We start from the raw sequence: 17,431 nt of genomic DNA on the forward strand, positions 1-17,431 counted from the left end.
AGTTTGGTTAGATGACTTCGAGAGGAGATTGAGACATATAGCTTGGCGTAGTATCCTATGCAAAATATTAAGACATAACTCAACATGAGTTTCCTATCCGCCTCCCAACTCTTTATAAATTCCTTGAGGTTAAAGCAGTGCTTTGCTTCTTAGTGTATCAGCTACTCTACGTAATACATGGGTGTTCAGTAAATGAGTCGCTGATTTTGAAGAGTAAGTTTTCTGGAAAGTTCTTTAAGGTATATTATAGTATTCTTAAAAGGATCAGAAGTTTGGGCTCGTGCTTATACGGTAGTCTTAAAAAATAATAATAAACTCCATAATGCAGAGCCAAAGAGAGCAAAAGTTCACACACACACACACATGCATACAAAATATACACCAAAATAGTTTTGTATCTATATTAAAACTAGCTTCAAACTGGAAGTAATCTATTTAATTTCTAAAAATTGAAAACTATATATTTCTGCATAAACAGTATTTTTGCTCTTATGATATTTGAAAAGTGTTTCCACATGGTCTTATAAAAATAGTTATAAAACTAGTTTATTGACCTCTTTTTATATGTAGCATTTTGGTTATGTTAAAATTATTTGAACTGCTTAACTATGAGCACATAAGTGTTTACAGAACATGGTTGACTTCTCTCCATAGTTCTTGTTTTTTTTGTCATCATTTTCATCTATTTTTTTTTAATTTTGCAGATAACCATTGCTTTTCCTGAGAGGCAGTGAGGCCTCTCAACAGTGAGACACTGTTGAGACAGGAGAAATATTTCTCACTTTTTTATTTAATAAAGAACTATTTTATTATAATTAAAAATAATATAGGAAACTAGAATCACAAGATATATTGGTAGGTTTTTAAGTTCAATCCTAGATAAATTTTTTCTCTCGACATGAGAGCCTAACCCCACAGATGTCAATAACATTGTATGTTTTGGCTCTTTATAATGAAAACAATTTTGTAGGCATTTAAGACACCGCTCACTTTGCACACAGCCTAGAGGTTGTTATGAATAGTCCTGGTCAATGTAAGGTGTCTACCTCAGGCCATATGTTTCAAACAGTTTATCTCTTAATCTCCTGACAGCTCTAGAAGGAGGACACACACCACCTTCCCAATGAAGTGAAAGCCACTTGTTGGCAGAATTTGGGTTGAATTCCATTCTCTCTAGTTCTTAATCCTGTGCCCTTTTCCTAACGCCGTGGTTTGGCGCTCTGGTTACACATAAAATCACGTGTGGAATCATTACTAGTGTCCAGATCTGACTCTCAGAGATCCTGAGTCAACTAGTCTTGGATGGAAAGCAGGCATCAGTGTTTTTGTTTTAAGTGCTCTGGGTGCTATGCTTAAAATGTCAGGTATGCGCTAGGTCTTAAAGGGAAAGCCATTTAAAATTTGTATCGCATCTGAGAAAGATAGGATAAGTGACAAGGTAACTGTGTAAATGACGAAAGTGCAGTTTTTATTCTTACATCCCCTTTTAAAAATAGACTTTGTCTCTTAGAACAACCTTAGGCTTATAGGACAAATGAGCCGGAAGGACAGAGACCTGCCTTTACTCCCTCCTTCCCGTCGGCACCAGCCCCCCAACAAGTGGAGAGGCTCATTTTTACAAGTGATGATACCCCGTTATCACCCAAAGCTTGGCTTACAGAAGGGCTCACTCGGGGCGTCATACATTCTGTGGGTTTGGGCAGATGGGTAAATATATGCATCAACCATTGCAGTGTCTACTTATATTTCCGGTGCCCTAAAAATCTTCGTCCTCTGCCTGTTATCTGCTCCCCCACTCCCCTCCCCCCAATACCTCGTAACCATTAATCTTTTTCCCTGTCTCCATAGTTTTGTCTCGTCCAGAAAGTCCTATAGTTAGAATCATACACTATGTACCTTTTCAGAATAGTTCTTTTCACTTAGTGACATGCATTGAGCGTTCCTCTATGTCTTTCCATGGCTTGATGGCTTATTTCTTTTTGGTGCACAATATTTTGTTGTCTGGGTGGACCACAGTGTATCCATTCCCCCAACTGGAGGAGAGCTTGCTTGCTTCCAAGTGTAGGCTCTTATGAATAAAGCTGGTATGAAACATTCGGGTGCAGGTTTTCTGTGGACACAAATTTTCAACTCTTTTGAATATATACCAAGAAGTGTGATTGTTGGGTCATAAGGTAAGAGTATGTTGAGTTTTCCAAACTGGCTGTGCCATTTTACACCCTCCCCCCAACAATGGGCGAGAGTTCCTGTGCTCCATACCCTCAGCCTTCAGTCTTATCAGTGTCCTGGACGTTCGCTGTCAAATATGCGTGTAGGGGCATCTCCTTCTTGTGCTAACCTGCATTTCCCTGGTGGCATATGCTGGGAACCATGTCTTCATGTGTCTATTTGTCATTGGTCTCCTTCTTGGGTGAGGTTTATATGTAGGGCTTTTGCTTGCTTTTAATCAAGATGTTTGCTTTATTGTTGAGCTGTAGGAGTTCTTTGAAAACTCTGGCTACCAGTCCTTTAACAGAGATGCTTTCTCCAAGTGTCTCTTCCCAGGCTCTGGATTGTCTTCTCATCCTCTTGAGGGTCTCTTTCTGTCTTCTCGTTCTCATGATGGTGTCTTTGAGAGCAGGAGTTTTCAGTTTTAATGGAGTACAGGTTATCAATTCATTCTTTCATGGAACATGCCTTTGGTGTTGTCCTTAAAGAGTTATTCCCCCAATAAAGGATCACTTAGATTATCCCTTGTGTTACTTTCTAGGAGTTTTCTACTTCACATTTGGGTCTTGATCCATTTCAAAGTAATTTTGGGGGGCAGGTGTAAGGTCTGCGTCTATCTTCATCTTGGTGTGAGGTTGTCTGCTTGTTCCAACACTATTTATCGAAAGTCTAGATGTGCTCCTTTGCCAAAGATCAATTTACTATGTGTTTGGGAGATTTAATTTCCTGCTCCATCTATGTGTCTTTTTTTTTTTTTTTTTGCCAGTATCACAGTGACTTCTCACTTTTGTTTTTATTTGGTTAAAACAGAATACAAAATGACACTTTTTTTCAGAACGTTTTTAAATGGATGCAAAAATTTAGAAACTTAATTGAAAAAATATTTCCCATTTTCCTACAAAATCAATCTTCTTATTGGTTGTCAATATTTCTAGGGACATAATTGATTTTTACTAAAAATGCCCTGATGAACACAGATACTTCCATGATTTGTAAAGCTATAGGGAAGGCTTTAAAGCCATCATTTTTCAGAAAGCTAATCCAGCTTATTGGGGATCACATATAGTCTCAGTGGTGTTTTTATGGCGTTTTATTTTAACCAATAAAACGTTATCGTTGGATTAATGAAAGGCTGTTACTTCAGATTGAAACAATGAGCAAGAAGTGTTAGTGTGTCGCTGTAGTGTTGAATTATTTTGTCCTGAACACATGCTGGACAGGATGCCTTCTGTATAAGCCAAACTCTTTTTTCTGTATGAGCCATATTTAAGTGTTAAGGCCATACCTCATTGGGTTAAGCAATTATGCACACCTGGGTTTTTAACCGTGCTTTACAGCTTGGCCTCCAATGGAGAATGCCAGTGCAAGTGGTTTCTATTTGGCAATGAACAAGTCACCATCATAAAACTCCAACATAAAGAGCCAACTATGTCAGATTAGGAGGAAAAGAGGCACGATATAGCTTTCCATGTCACATGTGCCTGTGCTACATCATTCAGCTACAATAACGATCCATGTCACATGTGCCTGTGCTACATCATTCACCTACAATAACGATCCTGCGGAGAAACTATTGTTTTCCTTATCTTTGATTAAAAAATAATAATAACAATTGAGATAGCCCACGTCTGCAATTTGCAACCAGGTAAACGTGATCGGTCATTATAAAAACACGGAGGCAAGCATTTCATTGCACCGAAACTGCCCTGTTGGAGGTCCCCTGCTGCCCCAGGCAAAGCTATATGGTGACAGTGATGGGTAGGTAGGGATGCTTTGGGCATTTTGAAAGCACAGCAATTGTGTGACACTCCCAGAACCTGTCTGGGGACACAGACAATACACAGAGTTTTTGTAATAAAATGGAAAATCATCCCCAAATTTTCTAAATATTAATTAAAACTTTCAAGTATTTCTTGTCTCCTTATTCTCCATTAGATTTCACAAAAGGGAGACATAGATATTTTGTTTAAGTTCTTTGGTATTCCGAGACTGGAAAACCTATTTAACCTTGGTGGGGTGGTGTTTACTTCACTTAATTTAAATTAAAGAAATTGCACAGAGTAAGCATAAAAGTTTGTCTCCAGGTCAGAAAAATTTGGTTACTATGGAGCTCTGAAATGCGAATTTCCCCCAGGCCAGTTCCTCTGTGTACTTTGTTGACATGACAGGATTTTGTTTCTTTGCTGTCTGCAGTGGCATGTAGATCACTACCCGGACTCTAAGGAGAAAGGAAACACTTCTGCTTTGATACACAGTAAATGTAAATGGTAAATAAAATGAGTTGGTGTGGCCCACAGGTTTACTGAAAGGAAGGCTGTAATAAATCACTTTTTTCCGTTTGCACATCTCCCGATCAGGCAGATCTCCCAGGCAAGTGCCTGAGGCTCATTTCTTTTCATTTTAATTATTTACTGAGACTGAATTTGGATCATTGAAGATATGATTCATGCCAGTGGCATAATAGAATGAGGGAGGCTCTTGGTATTAATGTGTGGGTTTAACAGTTTGGCGGAATGATGAATAGGCTTGCATAATATACTCTGCATTTAGGAGAAAGCAAAACCATTAAAACTGCCTTCTAAGGAGAAATGAATTTGAAGTCCTAGTCCCAGTGTATAGGTTTTCTTTTGTTAACCACTGGTGTTAGTCAGTGAAGCAATTTCATCATGGATAATTTGTCAGAGACCTACTATGCAGACCTACAGGCACTATGAGCATGTTACCTGATCAAATGCAATGCCTGTGTGTTTTGGGAAAGGAAGAATAAGTTAAAGCCATACCAAATAGCTTTATATGACCTGTAAATAGCTCAAACATAGAAAAACTAAGATTAGATATAAACAAATTATCTAGTTACTTGGCTAGTTAGCTGGGTATGCATCAGCATATATGTAGGTAAATACATCCATCTGTATATAATCCATTTTATAACTATATATGCACATATAATCAAATATACACTTGTGTAAAAAATTATAAAAAAATACACACCTGTATGTACATGCATAAATGCAAGCATGTGTATTCATGCATGTGTATCACACACTTAAAAATAGAGGTATGTAATATATGTGCATATTTTATATGTATATATTTATATTAAATAAATGCATATATATATCTGTAATGCTCATAAATATAAAATAATATTTTATATAAAATGTTTTGGGGGATGTATATTTATCCACTTAGTCCCTTAAAAAATGGACTAAAAATTGCTTACATGTCGTCTCTATTGGTTACCCTCATTTTCAGAGTAGAATGCATGTTATACTTCACATATTACACCTTGATAACATCGTGGTATCCTAAATCATGTCCCTGAAGCCCTGTGTTGTGTAATCAGTTCTCTGTCTGGCATCATTGAGTTTCCACTGTGTGTCAGGCACTGTCATAAACATTTGATATGCTTTCGATCTTTGAGTCCCAAATTTAACAGACATTCGAAGCACTATTATTATCCCCATCACGCAGATGGCAACTGGGGACCCCGAGAAATGGAAACCTCCCCAGGGTTGCACAGTTGGACCTTGGCGGAGTCGGGACTGAGGGTGAGGGCGTCGGTCTGGCATTGGCCCTTCCATGCTTGTCGCCGGGCCGGGTATGCACGTGTGGCTGCCATGAAGAGCCTGTCCTGCCTACACTGTGCATTTACAAGGGAACTTTGGTTAAGATCTTAGCAAACTTGATGAAGAACAGTCCAGTTCCCACCTGATCTAAATACATAACCTTCGTGTGCATATGTATTTTAAAAATACATACAAAGCTAAAAGGAAAAGCAAAGGAAATGTCTATGTGTGAGTTGGGAGGTATAAATCTATCCTTGTCTTCCAAGTGTGTTTGTTACCAGATTCGGAAAGATGGCCGGACCAGGGGGTCGGATCAGAGCCAGACTCCCCTGCAGCGCCCCGTAGTGCTGCACTGCCCCACGTCCAGCCCGCCCTGTTTGGGCCCGGGTCTGCTGCAGGGGAACAGAGCCGGCAGGTGCATGGGAGTCCGTCTGGCAGGGTTCTGATGTGTCGGGTGAGCCTACACACAGTTGAGAAACGTCTACTAGAAGCTTGGCTGGTTTCTGCTCCTCGATGTCGGGACGCATTGCTTTGTGGGGCGGGTTGTGCAGCTCTGTGCGAGGCGAGGAGGCACTGCGGCCCGCCTGCGAAGCCTCTTCCCGGCGGCCATCAAGTAGTGCCCACCTCAGCTACGGCACCTTCTGCTGGGATGAAACGTTTTCAGGCTGCACGGCAGGCCGTGCACCCTTGACCCTGTGGCTGAACATGTTCTGAGATCTTGATGCTCTGTTGGAGTTCAGATATCATTTCAGATTAGATTCAGTCCTTTTCTTTAGAACAAGCTGGGTTTTACTCTATGATTTTTCTGCTTCTTTTATTTGCAAAGATTGGACATGACTTAGTCCAGCTTTTTGTCTTTTAACTAGAGTTGTGAACAGGTTCCCCTTGGCTCCTTGGTAAACATGAGAAAGAAAAATTTGCCCTTTAATGCTCAGTGGTAAATCTGGGTCTTGTTTTGTGCAGGTCATTTATCTTCCCTAGGAACTGGGCTATGTGAGTTACTATTGTTTCATCTTTAAGAGATATAAACACTGCATAGCAGGTGCGTCTGTCCGTTTGGCTCATGGCTGCATCTTTATAATGACTTGTCGGAGGATTCTCACCGCCCCTGTCAGACAAGGTGTGAAGACACTGTTTGTTTTTGTTTTCGTTTTTATGACTGTTTCTTTTTTTAGAACTAAACCAATTTATTGAGGCATAAATAACTTGCATACACCCCCGACTCTGTTTCATCTCTAGTACATTTTAATTCATAACTTTCATATATTTCTTTTAATTTCTATTTAGTTTTGAGAAGTTAAAAATAACCATTTTTATTTCATAATTGTTGTCTAAAATATTTAGTGTTAAGATTCTTTTTAAATACAAATTTAATATATAAATACCTACATCTATTTACCATCTATGTTAAGACAGGAAATCCAAAGACAGGAAATCCTTAAATCTCTGAAACTTGATTTATCATCAGCAACTCTCTGCAGTCATATTGATGGTTGTCTCAACCTCAAGAGACTTTGGTCAGGATTAAATAAAATTAATTCCTGCCACCAGTCTTGAAATATGGTAGATTCCGCCCCGTGGAGATGGTCAATGGAAGTGTATGACTCTTTTTTAATTGCTGCCGTGTAACCAGAGCACCTCATGAGCGGGAGAGGTTTTCACTCTTTCAGGCTGGATAGTTGAGTCTTTTCCCAGCCAAGTAGCCTAAGGTGTGTGCTCGGCCAGGCAGGCTGCTCTCTGCTGACCAGGGCTCTGTTCCTTGTGTCTTGCTCTAAAATGCTTCTACACCTGGTTCAGGCACAGAGAGAGCATGCACTTATTGAAATGCAAAATAATCCTGAAACATTGAATTTGTGCATGTGTGTTATACACACACACACACACACATACATATACATATATTTTTTAGGAATTAATGTATTGAACACAACACTTTAAAGGTCATTCTGCATATTCTGTACATAACTAATATTCTATTCTATTCCGTTGAATGATGAAGTTTATTAATTTTACTAAATATAGGTATATGGACCTTTTAACTTTCATATGATGATTCTAAACCTAAAGTATGGGAAGATAGGAAGCATAACACAGATCCCTAGCTCTATGAGTTCTTGAACTAAATCTCCGCACAAAATGATGTGGTGCTGGTTCTTCTGAATGTTTAATCACGTACCAACCAAAAATAATATTTCCATTCATCTGTGACCCGTACTGAAGTTTTTTGAAGAAGAATGTAACCAGATGCCATGTGCAACATTATGCGTTGAATTATAAGAATTTAGAAACAATGTAAACATTGCTAGAAGGCAGTTTTCAGGTCTCAAGTTTTCGAGTTGAGCCCCGTCTCAAGCGCGGTCATGATGTAACACGTGGTCCTTTGGTCATGATGTAACACATGGTCCTTTGGTCATGATGTAACGCGTGGTCCTTTGTGTGTGGAGTCTTCACGGAAGGAAAGCACGTGCGCGCAACCTTTATGGTACTGACGACATAATTGTTCCGTACTGACATCCTCGTAGTGCCAGAGTCACAGGACGTAGCTGACCCTTTACTCCCACTGGCCATGCTTCTTACACACCAGCTTCCCAGGCGCCTTCCTCATCCTTTCAACAGCAAAGTGCCACCAACGTTCTGGAAGCATCCATGGCTGCCCACTCTTCTTTTATCTTCCCCTTCAGGTCTCTGCCAGCCTGTATACAGAGCATTAATGGTTGAGGATCTGACCAATAAAGCAGGGATCTTCAGCCATTCATACAGCATTTCCTCATGCCTTACATTAGTTGAATGACCACGGGCATAGACACCAATTCCTAGTTTGTATTGTTTATCTCCATAATAGAGCTCAGGGGTCTTCGGGCAGGGTCCTGGCCCTGCTCTCATGGCACTAACTGTGCTATATATACAATAATTTTAAGATTTAGGGTCACATTCATCATAACCTACAATTACCCAGGAGACATTGTTAGACTCTTATTTAAAACAATGCAAGGAGGCAGTTTTCACTAGGGGAAATGGGAAAAAATATTTAAGCAAATGCATTAAATATTTTTGAGCAAGCAATTTTCTTTCCCCAAAAACTCTAAAGATGTTCCTAATTATAGGAACTTACTAGTAGCTGGCTCAGTGTTGACTGTCGGTGCCTACTGAAACCATGACCTTAGAAAGTGGGGCTAATAAAACGGTGACATCAGTGTTGTGGATTCCTTTGTTGGAAGTGCAATCAATGACATTGTGAAACACCGAGATTTTGTACTTTTAATCTTCACTTAGATTAGCAGCACCATTTCATCCTGTCCAGGGGGTGGTTTAGACTCATTTAGTATAATTAAAAATAAGCCATTCAGTAATTGAAAAAATAGCTCTACTGGCAAACCTAGATTATAGAATTACAAAAAAATTCTGAACCATATTTCCCATTATCACTACATGGATGAGGTCAATCCAACACTGGTCTTGTTTTCTTATTGAGAACAGATTTCCTGGAAGGTGTTTACGCTACAGTAGAGTTGGAATATTAGTTTTTTGGCACTCTACAGTCAGTTACGTAAATGCTCTAGGGTTCGACTTGACTAAGATATATTTATTAGGACTAACATAGCCTCAAAATCACAAGAAGACCGGGACAGAAAATGTCTGATCTCAAGAGGCTTTTGGATGAAGTTCATAGCTGAAAAAGGCAGTAGTCAACAGAATGAGAAGTCCAGCAATTTCAGGGTCAGAATATAAGAATGTTCAGAGGTTTCAGATTTAGTCAGGAACCTTGGATAGGGGGTGGGTAGGAGCTCTGAAGTGTTTGGACGTTTTTGGTCTGAGGGTGAAAAGTTGATTGCTCTCAGGTGACCCATAAATTACCTGCTAGAAGTTTGCTTTTAAAACTCCATGATTTTGCTCTTTATTAATCTGCTACTCTTATTCTATTTTTAAAGATTTATTGATTGATTGAGAGAGAGCAAGAACACAAGCAGGGGGAGGGTAGAGGGGGAGAGAGAAGGGGACTCCCACCTGAGCAGAGAGCCCAATGTGGGACTTGATCCGGGGACCCTGGATCACGGCTTGAGCGCAAGGCAATGCTTAACTGACTGAGCCACCCAGGCGCCCCTCACCACTCTTATTCTAAATAACACACACTAAGCATTTGGTTAAAATCTGATATAACGAAAATCCAAAACCAAGTTATTTCCTTAAGAATCCCATAGTCTCTATCCAGTCTTTGTCAAGGGGCTTCCTACCACAGCGATGTTGAAATTGGAGGGTGTGGAATGCATTTCCATTGCCTCATGGTGCTTCCCCCGAAGACCCTATATTCATTATTTACCTACACCAAAGCAGCCGTGTTCTTCAGTTTCTAATGCTCCAGAACAGAAACCAACTTCTCCCTCCCCTGTCCAGAGAGTCCAGATCGTTGCTGACATGCTGAAAGCTCACTTAAGTTGTGAGTAGGAAGAACATTATGAGGCTGCTTAAATCATTTTACTCCAATGGCATCGAATTGTAATTTTACAAATCTAATTAAATGTGCTTGAACTGAACTTGGTAATAAGAAGCACTTAGCCGCATTGAGTATGATGGGGGAGAATCTGTTGTTAAGTGAGAAATCACAATTGCATCCTGGCAAGCAGGGGCTGATTGGAATATTCCAGAAGATTTATGATACGTGTCTGTAATTTATGAGGGTGGGGAGGCTGAAGGGCTTTTATTTATAGTGGAATACTGTCATTGTCTGAATATCTTAAACAAAAACACCTGTTAGTCTTCCTGCTTTGCCACTGGCTGAGTGAGTCTATCCTAAATCAGAATCACTCATGGTAAGAGTAAAAGCTAGGATTTCTCCAGTACAATGAAAAATATTTTGTGTTGTCACTGAAATGTTCACAAGATAGAGAAATGTGTTTCCCCTTTTTGTGCACAGGAGCTTTGCATGGTCTGCACTTTCAGCTGAGCTGATCTGAGAAGTATCATTCTGGGATTTTTACTTTGTCAAGCTCATCAACACTTAATGCTATGAACTGTGTCAAATCCTTGGGAATGGTTGGGAACACGTGTTCTCTGGAACTTGTCGAAATACAAGAAAATGGTTCTATGAGAGTTGTTTTCTTTAAGGTGACAGAAGAGAATCTGTATTTCCTATTTTGAAGATTTTTATTTATTTATTTGATAGAGTGAGCTAGAGCATGAGAAGGGGGAGTGGGAGAGGGAGAAGCAGACTTCATGCCAGCGGGGAGCCCGAAGCGGGACTCGAGCCCAGGACCCCAGGATCATGACCTGAGCCAAAGGCAGATGCTGCACCGACTGAGCTACCCAGGCGCCCCCGTATTTCCTCTTTTATAAAGGAAAAATATAAGGCCAACTGGCAGACTGTGTACTTTATACCAAGCCAGCCAAATCTACATTTTTAAATTTATTTTTTAAACCTTTATTTATTGAAAATATTTAATTTCCCTAAAGTAGACCCGGCAACTTATTCACTTATAATTGTCATAAAAACTGATTTATAAGATTTATGTAAAGAGGATGCTTTCTCTCGCTACATTTTCCAGATGAACTAGCCTTTTAAAACTTTTTTTTTTAATTATGTTATTATTTATACAACATTCATAGGCTAGTGTGCCCAGAGTCCTCATTGACTTAAATCTGAAGACCATGTCCGGCATCACTTGTTCTAGTCATGTGGAGTAAACGCAACGTTCTCGCATTGTTCCTAGAAGTGGAAGAAATGACCGGGTCAGAGAAAAGGCAGGACAGCAGCGAAGATTCTGGCCTGGTTTGGGTGAGCCTGAGCTGACTGCCTTATCACAATGAAAACACAGTGTCCTGGTCGCAGTGCTGGTGCAAGGATCAGCTTAGTGTGAGGTTGTGTATACGATTCCATATGCCACGGGAAAGGGACTTTGTGGAAGACACGACATGGATGCGAGTCTGCAGAAGCGGCGGCCGTCCGTAGCAGCCGTCTGTGGCTGCAGGTAATCGGGGAGGACGGGCAGGGCCTCGCCAAACCCCAGTGAGTTCCAGTCTAAGAGGCTCCAAAGGGAGAAAGAAGCGTTTTCTTTCAAACTCTCAGCGCAGTGGCATTCCCAGGGCTCTGTGTTGGCCTGTGACTATAATTCCACGTTGTCTTTGTGAGTCTTAGGAGAGACACACGTTCCCCGCACGGCCGGCTTCTGACGCGGGGCCGGCCCGCGGCCAGAGTGGAAAACCACAGCGTCTGACCTCGGGGACCTCAGCTCGCTCCTCCTCCCTTCCCGGGCTGCTTGCTCGAGCCCTTCGCTCGGCTCCCGGGACTCTGCCGTCCCGCAGATACTCAGTCACACTTACCCCATTCTTCTGTTGCACCGCATGTCCCAGAATGGAACGTCCCCATGGAGCGAAGCATGCAGTGGCGCACGCGTCATCTTCTGCACGCGTCCGAGCGCGGCGTGCATCTGCCTTGCTCCCGTAGCTGACATTTTGTTCTCCTTCTTTTTCACCCACCAGTTGGGATGTCGTGGGAGGAAATAAAACATTAAGAACATAGCAAAAACATTGTTTCTCTAAGTGACCCCTTGTTAAATAATTACTCATTGACTTATTTAACTGCACAGTGTGTGTCATATTTACACGATAAATATTGTGTACATGCATAGCTTATATCAGTATATATGCATGTGTGTGTGCACAGGTGTGTGTGTGTGACACATCTGTGTGTAAACATGTATTTTTGTACCAAAATACAGCATATTCTTTCACAGGCTCTTAGTTTACCTCTTTTGAGGGTTTTTTTTCCTAAAAAAAATAAACAAACAGAAAACAAACAAACAAACAAAAAACGACTTTCAGTTTTCATTTTTTTTCCAGCCTATTTTTCATTAAAATTTATTTATTTTTCTTAAATAAACATACTCTTATGGCCATCAGGCATGTAGTCCTAAATCCTCCGATCAGGTGATGGGCTTTTCTCTGGCGTGGCTCCTGTGTGGGCAGCCTGGGCCCACAGAAGAAGTGACAGAAGGAGGCGAAGCCTTGTGCAGTCTCATCGTCCAGCAGCAGCCACGTCCACACTCGCTGCATGCCTCCCCCTTTATTTCCCTTCCGCCCCTTTCCTGGAGGTTCAAGGCGCACCTTCCAGGGGTCCCCCGAACTGCGCTCATCAGCGCAGCCCTGCTGTGCGCGCTGCACTTTGTCATGCGTCCACACGCAGAGCAGAGGTCATGTGGAATCGTCTTAGAGCTCCGGATGTCTGGTCAGCGTGCAGGCACAGGAATTAAGCCAGGGAGGTACCGGACAGGGGAGCACAACCAGAGCTGGGGCAGAGAATGCAGAGTCCAGGACACACGGGGTTGAATTCCAACAAAGGCACAACGTGGGAAAAGGTGGGTTTTGGAGCGAGTGGTTCACTGGAAACACATATGGAAAAGACGAATTTTGAGCCCCTGCATTCCGCGTGGACAACATTGATGCAAGGTGGTCACAGGCGTAAGTGAGAAAGGTCAGACCTAAAGCTTCTGTAAAACTACAGCCTCGTGGATTCTGTTGTCCCCCTGCATGAGCTTGGCTTAGGGAAGGACGTCAAAACGACACGTGGATTCCCGGCGCCAAAGGAAGAAGAAGATACATGGGGCTCCATTAAATGTTTATATTCTGTCTCTCAAATCACGTGTTGACAAGCCTGGTCAAGGCAAATCCAGGAAAGGCGAAGATACTTGAAGGATGTGTATGAAACACAGTTTTTTGAACTTGAGTGAGAAGAATGCAGAGGATCTGTTAGCCGCCACTAACCTCCCCCATGGGGACTACAGGTTTCTAGAATGCGAAAGACTGCAGACCCTGCGTTGACAAGAACGTGAAGCAACTGGTGGGCTAATATGTTGCTAATGAACTTGGGGAGCCGATACATTGTTTGAGAGAAGACTCAGTAGCAGGTGTGAATGCTTATCCAAGGACCTGAGCAAAGGTCCTGTAGTGTTAGAGGGCACGTGTCTGTCCTTAGAGGTCGGATGACATCCCTCTGTCCCTGAAGCCTGTGCTGGTGGTGCTGATAGGGGCCCGGGTGAGCTTCTTGGGTGCAGCTAAAGTTCGGATTCTTTAGGTTGGCACCGATCACATGAGGGGTGTTTACAATGTAAAAACCCGTTGAACTGTGCAATAGTAATTTGTGCATTTTCTATCTGGGTGTTTCCATACCAATTTACCTGGAAACCTAAGGAGCAGAAAGAAACCACCGATCGGAATGACAATAACAAAGACAAATAAGCAAACGACTAAAAACCGTCCAAGCAGCAAACAGGGGTGAAAACACAGAACGCTGGCTCGAGTGCAGGGAAATGAGGGGCTTCCTTTGTGGAAGTCTAGTGGCTTCTGGCTTTTTGTTTCCAGTGGCATTTAAGGTGTTTTCTATCCGTTGGTTTCTGGTGATGCTGGTATCTGGTGTTACAGCCAGAGAGGAGGGTGAAGCATTGGGAGAGAAAGCGCTGAGAAACTATTTCCTTTACCTTCTGATTTATGCCAAGTTTTCTTAACAGGAATAAAATAGTTATAACAAAACACTTGTAAAAAGTAATAATTAGCAATAAAATTGAAAGTAAAGTTTGTCTCTTTCTAAAGATCAGTAATGCGTAAGTCAACAAGGCTCAGTAATTTGTCATAAATGTCAAAATGAATAGCGGAGCATATTGTCAATGAAGTGCCACTTTCTTCTTTTAAAATAGTCATAAAAATTATTATATCTTTAATCAATTATATATTATTAATAGAATGACAACAGAACTTTGCTGTTGTTAAATATGACGGGACTAGTTTTAAAGCTTTCTTTTTTTTTTTTTTTTAAGATTTTATTTATTTGACAGAGAGAAATCACAAGTAGATGGAGAGGCAGGCAGAGAGAGAGAGAGAAGGAAGCAGGCTCCCTGCTGAGCAGAGAGCCCGATGCGGGACTCGATCCCAGGACCCTGAGATCATGACCTGAGCCGAAGGCAGCGGCTTAACCCACTGAGCCACCCAGGCGCCCCAAGCTTTCAAACCTAAAATCACATTAGAATGTGTTTCTGTGGGGACTATGGAATAGGACAATTCAAGGGAATATAGAATGAAATAAATTTGGGGGTAGACATATGTTCTATAAAAATGAAGATTTGAAAGTGTCAAATTGCTGGTTTTTTAAATTGTCTTGGATCTGAGGAAAAGTGTTTTTGTTTTGTTTTTTGTTTTTGTTTTTGTTTTTACTTGAGGTATAAGTCATTACCATAATTCGCTTGTCATAAGCTGTCAATTATTTAAACTTACAAGGACAACTTTTAGGTCTTTAATGAAAAAGTGCAAAGAGAAATACATACATATTTTTAATTCCTTGAAAGGCACACAGGTAGAGTTTTACACCAAAAGTAAGAGCTTGCTTGTGGCCACGTGGGAGGCGGGAGTGAGCTTTGGCAGGAGATGGGTGGCATGCGGAAGGGTCAGCAGATCTGTCCCTTCCAGGGAGGTTTGGGGAGAAGAACTGAGGAAACCGGAGTCAGGTTTGCGACCTGGGCGACGGGGGCTGCTCAATTCACAGAAACACCAAGGGGAGAATGGAAGCAGTATTTGGGGCCTGCAGAGCATCCTGTTTCCTTGCGCAAGGCCCCGAATTCAGGCACAGGATTGCTGTTTGCCCTGCCAGCAGGCCGAGGCTCCTGTGGGCACAGCCTCCTGTGGCACCCTCTCCCCAACACTTGACTGGCCGCACCTGCTCAGGGCTCCCTGGTGCCTGGGGCAGCGGGTGTGGTTTGCTCGTGGATGCCGACGTGCACTCAGAGCAGACTGTCCAGTGGCCCCTTCCCCCTGCCTGGAGGAAACTGTGCTCTCGCACCAACGTGGTTTATCTGCCTTGGGATTGCAGCCCCCAGACCGTGCCCTCACTCGCTCACACTCACACACAGGCTACTCCTGCTCCCTCAGAGCATCTTGGAAAACATTGAACAGAATCACAATGGCGACAGTTTCCAAGAACTTTCCCCTGCCGCCTCTTTGGAGTACAGAAGGACGGGTGAACCTCCACATTAAGTACCTATTCAAGTCTCCCTCTCTCTTTCCTCTGCTTCCCAGCCCCCACCCCTTGCTCCACTTCTCACCTCCACTTTTGGGGGGTTTTGTTTGTTTTTTGTTTTGTTTTGTTTTGTTTGTTTTTCTGCTGCATCTTAGTACATTGTTTTCCAAAGCAGTTGCACACGCACGCAAACAAGTATAAATACGTCACCAGCACCTGTTTAAGGGCAGGGAGAATGCTCAAGAAAAAGGGGGCAAGACATAGTGTTTACAGTGAAAGAGCTTGTGGCCTACCAGGGGGGCCATAAACCAGAGTCGGATAATTACAAAGCAAAGCAAATAGCATTTTCACAAAGGGAGAGGTAATCATCCAGAATGTGGAGATCACCACTGTAGGTAGTATTAGCTCCAAGAAAATGACCGATTCCCCTGGGCACGCCCGCGTCGCATCCTTCCTGGGAGAAGTAGAGCTTGGAAACGTTAGTCCAAGCGACTGAAAATGGTCAGGTTCATTTTAGAATTACCCTTGGTGAATGAAATGAATTTTATTTGAAACAGCAGTGGGATTAAAGCCGAGTTATGGATTTAGAAGATTAAAGGCACCGGAGACTTTTCAAAAATCGTCATCTTGCCTGGAATTCTAAAGGTATCCCAGTTAGAGAAAACTTTTGCTTGTATCATTAGGTAAAATGCTTGAATATCCATGCAAGTTCTGTTGTTTTCTTATTCAGTTACAAGGAACATACAGTGTTACATTAGTTTCAGGTGTACAATACAGTGATTCCACAACTCTGTACCTTACTCCGTGCTTATCACAGTAAATGTGCTCTTAACCCCCTCACCCATCCCCCCATCTCCCAACCCCTCCCTCTGCCGACCACCCGCTTTGCTTCTATGTGCAAGAGTCTGCCTCTTGTTGTTCTTGTTGGTCATTTGTTTTGTTTCTTAAATCCCACATATGCACGGGATCCGATGGCCTCTGTCTTTCTCGGACAGACGCATTTCACTTAGCATCGTGCTCTCTAGCTCCTTCATGTCACTGCAAATGGCAACGTTTTATTCTTTTTTTATGGCTCAGTAATACTCCTGTGTGTGTGTGTGTGTGTGTGTGTGTGTGTGTGTACATACCCCACATCCTTGTTCATTCATCTTTCCATGGATACTTAGGCTGCTTCCAGATTCTTAGCTATAGTAAATAATTCTGCAACAGACGTAAGGGAGCCTGCATCTTTTCAAATTAGTATTTTTGTTTTCTTTGGGCTAATAGCCAGTAGTGGAATTACTGGAGCAAAAGGTAATTCTATTAATTTTTTGAGGAAACCCCATGCTGTCTATCACAGCGGCTGCAGTCCGCATTCCTATCAACGGTGTGCGAGGGTCCCTTTCTTTGACCGCCTGACCGACATTTGTTGTTTCATGAGTGTTTCTATTCTGGCGGGTGTGACATGGTATCTCATTGTGGTTTCGAGTTGTACTTCCCTGCCGGTAAGTGATGTCGAGTCTCTTTTCGGGTGTCTGTCGGCCCTCTATAGTTTTCACTGGAAAAGAGTCTATTCAGATCCTCTGCCCATTTTTTAATGGGGTTATTTGGTGTTTGTTCATATAAGTGCTTTATATGGTTTAGATATTAAAGCCTTATTGGGTGTATCATCTGCAAA

At 42.0% G+C, this 17,431-nt stretch overlaps 1 protein-coding gene across 2 annotated transcripts in view; it reads left to right on the top strand.

Moving 5' to 3' along the window:
- The window catches only part of CSMD1 (CUB and Sushi multiple domains 1), a 1,941,062-nt gene that overhangs the window by 1,842,229 nt on the left and 81,402 nt on the right, over window positions 1–17,431 (top strand). The window lies entirely within an intron of this gene.

The sequence above is a fragment of the Mustela erminea genome, chromosome 21 (genome assembly GCF_009829155.1).
Source record: "Mustela erminea isolate mMusErm1 chromosome 21, mMusErm1.Pri, whole genome shotgun sequence".
NCBI lineage: Eukaryota > Metazoa > Chordata > Mammalia > Carnivora > Mustelidae > Mustela > Mustela erminea.